This window comes from Gossypium hirsutum, chromosome D01, assembly GCF_007990345.1.
Source record: "Gossypium hirsutum isolate 1008001.06 chromosome D01, Gossypium_hirsutum_v2.1, whole genome shotgun sequence".
Taxonomy (NCBI): Eukaryota; Viridiplantae; Streptophyta; class Magnoliopsida; order Malvales; family Malvaceae; genus Gossypium; species Gossypium hirsutum.
In genome coordinates this window covers 38,118,422-38,128,329 of record NC_053437.1, presented here as the reverse complement: position 1 = coordinate 38,128,329, position 9,908 = coordinate 38,118,422, and the positions used below count along the sequence as shown (strand labels likewise).

The window sequence follows — 9,908 nt, the reverse complement described above, 5'->3', positions numbered from 1 at the left end:
CCTCATCAAATTTAAACACCGTGTCCTTCTCCAATAATTTGCATAAGGGTTTAGCAACTTTGGAGAAGTCCTTGATGAATCTTCGATGGCCCAAAAAGCTCCTAACACCCTTTACAGATATTAGAGGTGGGAGTTTCTCAATAACATCTACCTTTGCTTTATCTACCTCGATTCCATGTATTGTTATCTGATGCCCTAGAACAACACCTTCTTGTGCCATGAAATGACACTTTTCCCAGTTAAGTACAAGGTTTGTTTCTTTGCATCGCCTTAGTACCTTGGCTAGATTGGCTAGGCAATCATCATATGTATCTTCGAATATTGAAAAATCATCCATAAAAACTTCCAAATATTTCTCAACCATGTCAGTAAAAATAGACATCATACATCTTTGAAATGTAGCAGGTGCATTACAAAAACCAAAAAGCATGCGCCTAAATGCAAATGTAATGTATGGGCAGGTGAATGTTTTCTCCTGAGTATCCATCGAGAAAATAGTAATAGTCTCACCCTGCGAGTCTATCCAGCATCTAGTCCAAAAACGACAAAGAAAAGTGATCTTTCCTAGTTGACTTGTTCAGCTTACGGTAATCGATGCAAATTCTCCATCTTGTAACAGTTCTAGTTGGTATTAAATCTTCTTCTCGTTTTTAATGACCGTGATACCTCCTTTCTTTGGCATGCACTAGACCAGACTTACCCATGAACTATCTGAGATGGGGTAAATTATACCCGCATCTAACCACTTGATGATTTCTTTCTTGGCTATGTTCTTCATGATGGGGTTCAGTCTTCATTGTCCATCAATCGTCCCTTTTTCACCATCTTCTAAGATAATCTTGTGCATGCATGCAGATGGAGTAATTTTGTGAATATCGGCTATGGTCCATCTGATAGCCTTCTTGAATTGTTTCAACACCAAGATGAGTTTCTTTTCTTGCTCAGTAGTTAATTCTGCTAAAACAATCACAGGCAGAGTAGAAGAGTTACCTAAATAAACATATTTCAAATGTGAGGGAAGTATCTTCAGTTCTAATTTAGGTGGCTCCTTGATTGACGCTTTTGGTTGGGCATAATCCCTTTTCTCTAACTCCAAAGATTCAAAGCGGGATTGCGGATTAAATCCCCTTTGATTAGCTTCTAACAAAGCTAAGTATTCATCCTCATCTTCATCGTTTGGAGGATTTGATGTCAAAATTTGTTCCAATGGGTCCTCAACATATTTGAGTTCTTTCTCCATGATTAAATCCTCTAAATCGAACACTGCAAAACAATCATCAATTGTATCAGGAAATCGCATGGACTTAAAAATGTTAAATGTTACCTAATCATCCTGAACACACATAGTAAGCTCGCCCTTCTGCACATCAAGAAAGGTCCTTTCAGTTGCTAAGAATGGTCTTCCTAGGATGATTGGCACCTTTTTGTCTCCTAAGTCTAGAATCACAAAGTCAGTAGGAAAGATAAATTTGTCTACACGTACCAATATGTCATCGATCTTTCCTTTTGGATGTGCTAAGGATTGATCTGCTAATTGAAGTGTAACCGTAATTGGTCTAACTTCACCTATCTTCAACCTTCTAAATATTGACATGGGCATCCAATTGATACTCACACCCAAGTCACATAGTGCCTTACCATAATATGTTGCTCCAATATTTCATAGTATGGTAAAACATCTAGGATCCTTTAATTTTGGGGGTAGTTTGTCTTGAAGATATGCACTACATTCCTTTGTTAGGGCTACCATCTCAAATTCTCCAAGCTTTCATTTTTTAGATAATCCCTTCCTTTACCATAAAAAAGCGTTTTTCCCAATTAAGGACAAGATTCGTCTCTTCGCATCTCTTTAGTACCTTAACCAAATTACTCAAATAGATATCATAAGTGTAACACCCTAAATCCGGTCTAAACGTTATGACCGAATCTGGCGATGTCACATTGTATCACCCCTTACCCATATTCGACGCCAGAATAGGGTACGAGGCATTACCAGAACACATACATTTATAAACATGTTAAACCGAGTTATAAAATTTCATTCGAATTTAAACTCTTTAAATTTTTAACATGCTTTGATAAATATTCACGTTATAACTTTAAAATACTATATTTGTAACAAATAGGGCTTCTAAGACCCAATACATACTCATGCAATTCAATACTTCATTTCTATTTCATTTAATTTACGATTCTCATGTTCATGATTCAATTCAATTTCTCAATCCAATATACATTTCAATACCACAATAATTCATTTAGTTCAAATCATATCATTTGAAATTTCCATTTAATTCACGTACAATTCAATTTCATTAAGTTCAATACAAATACATATTTATCGTTTAACTTAACGTCCCCTTTTTGCATCATTTTACACTTCAAGCATGCACCTAGTATTTCATTTTCTTTCCACTCCCGTTTCCTATGCATATCGCACAAGATATAAACATTACGCTCAACCATAGTCGCAAGCTAGTCTTTTTGAAGACTAACCACATGATAAACCATTTTAATAAAGATTACAAACTTTAAACCTTACCACCCTTTTATGATCACAAGCATATTTCCATCTAGACATTTACCATCTCAATGCATAATTTTATAAATTTAATGTGGCGTAATCCAACCACAATTTGGCCAAAGCCTAAGCATACACACCAAACATGCTAGCCAAATAAACATATAAGCATTATAAGCATGGATAAGCACTACATTTTTTTTATGTATCAAACTTATCAACATGAGTTAACTCATAAACCATTTTTGACATTGCTACATACCAAATCATATACCAAGTATACCACATACACATACTATGAAACTTTATTTTCTCACATGAACTTTAACTATAACTAATAATGCACAATTATAAACATCATTTCTTTTCAATCATTTATCGATTATAATCGAGCATATGGCCAATTATACACAAATCATTCATATGTTATTCCAATTTTCCTCCTCCTCCTCTCCATTCCAAATCCTTAATGTGTATAACACACTTAAACAACATTAACTACAATTTCACTATTCACTCACATGTATATTCAAAGTTGTCTATTCGAGTCAGAGTCACTAAATTATTTTTGCCCAGGGCTATAGAACTCCAAATTAAGATTCATAAATTTTCCCCGAAACTAGATGACACAGATCTTCTTACCATAAAATTTTAAGAATTTTTGGTCTTTTAAAATAGTACATTTATTCATTAAAGTTTCCCCTGTTTCACTGTTCGCAGTTCTAACCTCTCTTTACTAAAAATTAATTATCTCATTGTAACAAATTCAGATATTGTTTCTGTTTGTTTTTCTTGAAAATAGATTAACTGAGGATTCTAAACATATAAAATTTATCTCATAATTATATTTTTAGAATTTTTGGCAATTTTCCAAAGTCAGAACAGGGGATTCCGAACTCATTCTGACTCTATCTAACTAAACTTCAAATATCTCAAAATATATAACTCTGTTGCTTGCTCTATTTCTTTTATGTGAAAATAGACTCATCAGATTCAATTTCATATATTATTCAGCCTCTAATTCAACCTCCACAATTTTTGGTGATTTTTCAAAGTCACACAATTATTGCCGTCTAAACTGTTTTATTGCTAAATGTACTCTTTCATAATTTGACTTTTTCACTTTCAATCACAATTCAATTCAAAATTCACTTTTCCATTTCTAAGTCGATATTGAATTCAATTCCACTCCTATATTCATTATTCAATTACACTTAGTCAATTTACCGATTAACACTTCGAAATAATAATATATACTTGGTGGATTCAGCACATAGTAACCACCTTATTAATCAATGATGTCCGGTGGAATCAGCACATAGCAACCACCTTACTAATCAATGATGTTTGGTTCACATAGTAGCCTACACATAGTACTACACATGTGACCATTATCATCCGGTACACGTAGTAGCCTACACATAGTACTACACACGTGACCATCACTTTCGCTTTTACATAGTGGCCTACACACAATCTGTGCCACACATGTGATCATTTCTGTCACTTTATTCATATCCCTTTTTATTCTAAAGGTTCATTCGAGAATTTTTCACTTTTTCTCACTTTTCTTTTTATCGATCAATTTCAATTTCTCGTCTTACTTAATTTATAACAATACATTTAACTTATATAACCTTCACACTATTCATTCCAGTCCAAAAATCATACTTTGGAAAAATTACGTTTTTGCCCTTAAAGTGTCACAAAATTACGATTTTGCCCCTAGGCTTGTAAAATTATTTTTTATTAAATTTCCTTGCATTTTAGGCCTAGCTAAACCATTTTCATAACTATAGCAGTCTACAATACTCACTTATTCACACACTTGTGGCATATTTTATAACTTTTACAAATTAATCCTTTTAGGCATTTTCATCGAAAATTACTTAGTACAAATCGTTTATCACACTCCAAACATTCGTATTCTTCCATAAAACATCAAAAAGCATGCATATCATTCATGGGTAAATTTTTAAACACAAACCTTAGTTCAAAACAATGGTAAAAATAGGTAAATCTTGTTATGAGGATTTCAAAAACGTAAAAATCATTAAAAACGGGGATAGAACGAACTTACAATGGAGCTTGGAAGCTTGAAAAACCCTAGCCATGGTTTCTCCCTGCAAGTTTTGGCCTAGGGGTTGAAGATGGACAAAAATTGGCTTTTAATTTTGTTTTTAATTCATTTTAATAACTAAATGACCAAAATGCCCTTAATGAAAAACTTTGGAAACATGCCTAACCATACCCATTTATGTCCACCAACTTAACCAACAGTCTAATTACCATATAAAGACCTCCAATTTAAAATTTCATAACAATTGGACACCTCTAACATATAGAACTCAACTTTTTCACTTTTTACAATTTAGTCCTTTTGACTAAATTGAGTGCCCAAAAGTTAAAATTTTCAAACAAAATTTTCACGAGAAATCATTTTGTGAAATCGTAGACCATAAAAATATAACGAAAATAAATTTTTTTCTCATCAAATTTGTGGTCCCGAACCCACTATTCCGACTAGCCCCAAATTCAGGCTGCTACAATAAATGTTACCAAAAACAGAAAAATCATCCATGAAAACCTCAACAAAATATTTAACCATATAAGTAAATATTACCATCATGCATCGTTGAAAAGTTGCAGGTGCATTTCATAAACCAAAAGGCATTCGCCTAAAAGCAAACGTACTGTATGGGCAAGTAAAGGTTGTTTTATGTTGGTCCTCTAAGGCTACAAATATTTGGTTATATCCTAAATAGCCATCTAAAAAAATAGAATTCATTACATGCCAGTCGATCTAACATCTGATCCATAAAAGGAAACGGAAAATGGTCCTTCCGAGTGGCTTTGTTAAACTTTCTATAATCAATACAGATTCTCCAACCGGTAACAATTCTTGATGGAACTAATTCCTTATGCTCATTTTCAACAATTGTGATTCCACCTTTCTTCAACACACACTGCACTAGACTTACCCACGAACTATCTGAAATAGGATAGATGATTCCTGCATCTAACCATTTAATCATTTCCTTTCTCACAACTTCTTTTATAATAGGATTGAGCCTCATTTGCCTAGTAATTCGAGCTTTTTCACCATCTTCTAAAATGATTTTATGCATGCAAAAAGAAGGGCTTATACCTCGAATATCAGCTATGGTCCAACCAATTGCTTTATTAAATTTCTTTAGAGTGACAATTAGTTGCTCCTGTTGATCTTTCATCAGTTCCGCTGAAATAATCACACGCAAAGTAGAATAATCACTTAAATAAACGTATTTCAAATGGGAAGGAAGTGCCTTTAGTTTGAGTTTAGGTGGTTCTTAAATTGACAACTTAGGTTGCACAAATTCTCTGACTTCCAACTCCAACAGTTCAAACCATATGGATTGAATAAAATTTCCCTAATTGGCTTCCATCAAAGCCATGTTTTCTTCACCTTCTTCATCCTCCAATGGGTCAAGATCTAAGGCTTTCTCCAATGGATCTTCTTCAAAATTGCTTTCCATAGAAACCAAGGTTTCTATCTCTTCCATAACTGAACACTCCTCTGTCGAATCAGGAAATTTCATCACTTTAAGAATGTTAAAGTTACGTGATCATTTTGAACTTGCATGGTGAGTTCTCCCTTCTGCACATCAATTAACATTCTTCTCATGGCTAAGAAAGGTCTCCCAAGGATGATCGACACTTCATTGTCTGCTTCAAAATTTAAGACAATAAAATTAGCAGGAAAATTAAATTTGTCAACTCTTACCAAAACATCATCGATCTTTCCTTCGGGATATGCTAAAGATCGATTCACTAGCTGAAGCGTCACAGTTGTAGGTCTTACTTCACCTATCCCTAAAATCTTGAAAATAGACTTAGGCATCAAGTTGATACTCGCTCCTAAGTCACACAAAGCTTTACCACAGTAAGATTCACCAATATTATAGGGTATAGTAAAGCTTCTTGGGCCTTTCAATTTTGGTGGCAATTTGTTCTACAGGAGCGCACTGCACTCCTTTGTCAAGGCAACAGTCTCATACTCACTCAGTCATTTCTTCTTAAACAATATATCCTTCATAAACTTCACATAATTCGGCATTTGTACTAAAGCCTCCACCAACAAAATATTGATGTGCAACTACTTCAAAACATCCAAAAACTTCTTGAATTGCACCTTCTATTTCTGCTTGTTCTGCTATAATCTTTTCGGATATGGAGGTGATTGAACTTTTGGTTGAACCGGACAACTTTTTTGAGTAGGTAAATCTGCATCCAAAGAAGATGTTAAAATATTTGAATTCACTAAGTCAGGGTTTACCTTGTCAGACTTTGCAGATTTTGATTCCTTTGGTGTAGGAGCTTCAACACCTTGTTGATTCTTCTCAATGGGCTTATCTTCGACGTCAATCAATTAGGGTTCTAGAATTTTACCACTTCACAATGTCACTTCCTTGATATGTTCTTTACCCAAATTTCTTAATTTCTCAGTATCGCTCGGCAAGGTTCCTTGCGGTATATTACGTTACTCTTTAACTAACTGACCTATTTGGTTTTCCAAATTTTTCAGTGTTGCTGCTTGGCTTTGGATCAAAGCGTCATTCTTTGCCATGTACGCTTTCAACAAGTTCTCCAAACTATTTGATGCCTCGGCTTGAGGTGGTTTTGGAGCTTCATGATAAAACCCTTGAGATTGGTTGGGTCATTGCTACAATAAGTTATTGTTCGGTCCATTTCCTTGGTTTCTCTAAGAAAAGTTAGGATGATTACACCATGAAGGATTATAGAAGTTTGATTGGGGTCCTAGTCCACTCCTTTTTTGATATTGGTTCCCCACATAGTACACTGACTCGAGATTTGATGAACAATTCTCCAAAAAATGACCTTTCCCACATTACACACAGTAAACTACTTCAAACGGACTTGGTGGCTGAGCTATAGAATTATTAGTACTATTAGCGGTTAACTGTTTTATCATAGAGGAAATAGACGATACCTGAGTTGATAACAAAGTGAAGGTGTCAACTTCATGAACTCTAGCTACACGTCTTCCTGAAGCTGTTCGATTTGTTGGCCATTGATAGTTATTACTCGGGATCCTCTTGATGATCTCATAAGCCTCATTATAAGACTTAGACAAAATTGCACCATTCGCAGAAGCATCTACCATGAATTTTTTGTGTGCATTGAGACCATTATAGAATGTCTCCAACTAGATACAATGAGGAATCCCATGATGAGGACACTTACGAAGTTAACTCTTTAAATCACTCCCAAGCCTCATACAAAGACTCGTCATCCAATTGTTGGAAAGTTGTGATCTCGTTCCTTAACTTAGCATTTTTGCTAGGTGGGAAATACTTGACCAAAAATCTCTCTGCTAATTATTTCCATATAGATATCGAAGTTGGTGGTAATGATTTGAGTCATGATTGTGTCCAATCTCGCAATGAGTATAGAAACAACTTCAACCTCAGTGCGTCTTCAGTCACACCGACTATCTTGAATGAATCACACACCTCCATAAATAATCGAAGTTGGAGATGTGGATCTTTCGTGGGCATACCTCTAAATTGGCCCACCGTTTGTAGCATTTGAAACATCACTGGTTTCAATTCAAACTGGGTTGCCTTAATATCTAGCCTTCTAATTCCTAGGTTTAACTCATTGAAAAGTGGCACAACATATTTAACTCACTAAATTGGTCTTGATTCTGATTTCCAAGGTCTATCTCGACTTGTCTTTGAGCTGTTCGTTCATGTCTTCTTTGTCTAAAAGATCGCTCAATTTTAGGGTCTATAGAGAGTAAATCAATAATTCAATCTATGTTGATAAACACCTAAAAATAAAATAAAAAAAAATTAAAAATAATAAGTTAGTAATGTTAGAAATAAATAAAATTGAAAATAAACAATTTCACGAAAAAAAATAGACAATGGCAACAGTTGACAATCCCCGGCAACGGCACCAAAATCTTGTAACGCATAGGCTTGTGCAAGTGTACACAGTCATTATCAAGTAATAAGTAAGTATCGAGTTATCGTCTCCACAGGGATTGTATTTGTGCTAAGTCACTTAATTTGTAAAATTATATTAACAATTTGGTAAATAAAAACACAATAGAGTTGAGTAGTGATGATTAAAATATATTAAACTAAATGCAATGATCCCTAATGCAAATTATTCTAAGTATGCAAACTATATGAATAAAATAGATTTTAGTAAAATAAAACACAATTTGCAACAATTATAACATAAATAATCTAGGACAATTACTTTAATTAAACTCAATTTATTATCAACATGCTTAATAACATTCAGAAAAAAATTTCATGGTAACTCGATCTTTCATGAATTTGGAAACCATATTAGGTCCTTTCAGAATTCTTTACTTAGTAAATACGCATTTTACGAATCCTTACTTACTAAGGGTTTCTTAGCATTCGTGTGAGGTAACAGGGACATGTCAGGTTTGGAACAATTTAATCACACAAATCTAAACACTATTCAGATAACAGAGCTTGCTCAGAGTTGTTATGCAACCTTCAATTTAATCAGGTCAGGATCTAAATTGAGCATGCACATTTCAATTATGTGTCCATTAGCCGTCATCTGGTTAGGATCGCTCAGGTAATTCAGGTGCATTTCAATCACATATGAACGAAATACAAACTTGATTTTAATTGAAAACATGATTGATTGAGGCACAAACATTATAAGCATGAATCAAATAAATATTATTTAATCAAAACAATCATCCTAGCTTAAATAAAATTAAGCTAACATTGTTCTAAATAAGAACAAAGAACACATAGCACACATCTTTATATTAAATTAAAGAAAAGGAAGATTAAACCCAATTCAGAGTGGTTGTCACCCAAGACTCTGACTAACGAGGCTCTTTCGTTTTTTTGCTTTGCTCCTTTGCTGATGGCTCTCCAAGGTGGCTGACCAAGGGTTCTTTAAGAGGATTAATTACTAAAATCTCTATAAATAGATGATGCTGGGCATGGGAATGGAAAAGGTTAAGAGAATTTGGAGAAAAGAGAGAATGATGAATGATAAGAATGAATGAGGAATGATTGAGGGATGCTTGAGGGATGATGAATGAAGGAATAAGAAGGTCTTATTTATAGGTGAGGAGAAGGGGATAGTTTACTAAAAATAGTGGATGTTAACCTCTTCCAATCTCCTCAAATTGTGGCCGGCCATGCTTAGTGGCTTTTGACTTGATTTTTTTGCTTGATTTTTAAGCAAATTTGGATGCCACACAACTCAAGACTGAGACTCGGTTAATCATAAATCTTCGGGCAAATCTCTAATTTCTTCAACACTGCAAGGACCTTGCGTAATTAAACCAAAGAATGGTTTAAATGGATAGCCAATTGTAGCT

General features: G+C 34.3%; 1 non-coding gene across 1 annotated transcript; it reads left to right on the top strand.

Moving 5' to 3' along the window:
* Positions 1–7,743: 7,743 nt before the first annotated feature.
* On the top strand, positions 7,744–7,851 carry LOC121214173 (small nucleolar RNA R71). Its single transcript, XR_005909759.1, has one exon. It is a non-coding gene; the product is annotated as a small nucleolar RNA R71 (small nucleolar RNA).
* The last annotated feature ends 2,057 nt before the right edge of the window (positions 7,852–9,908 follow it).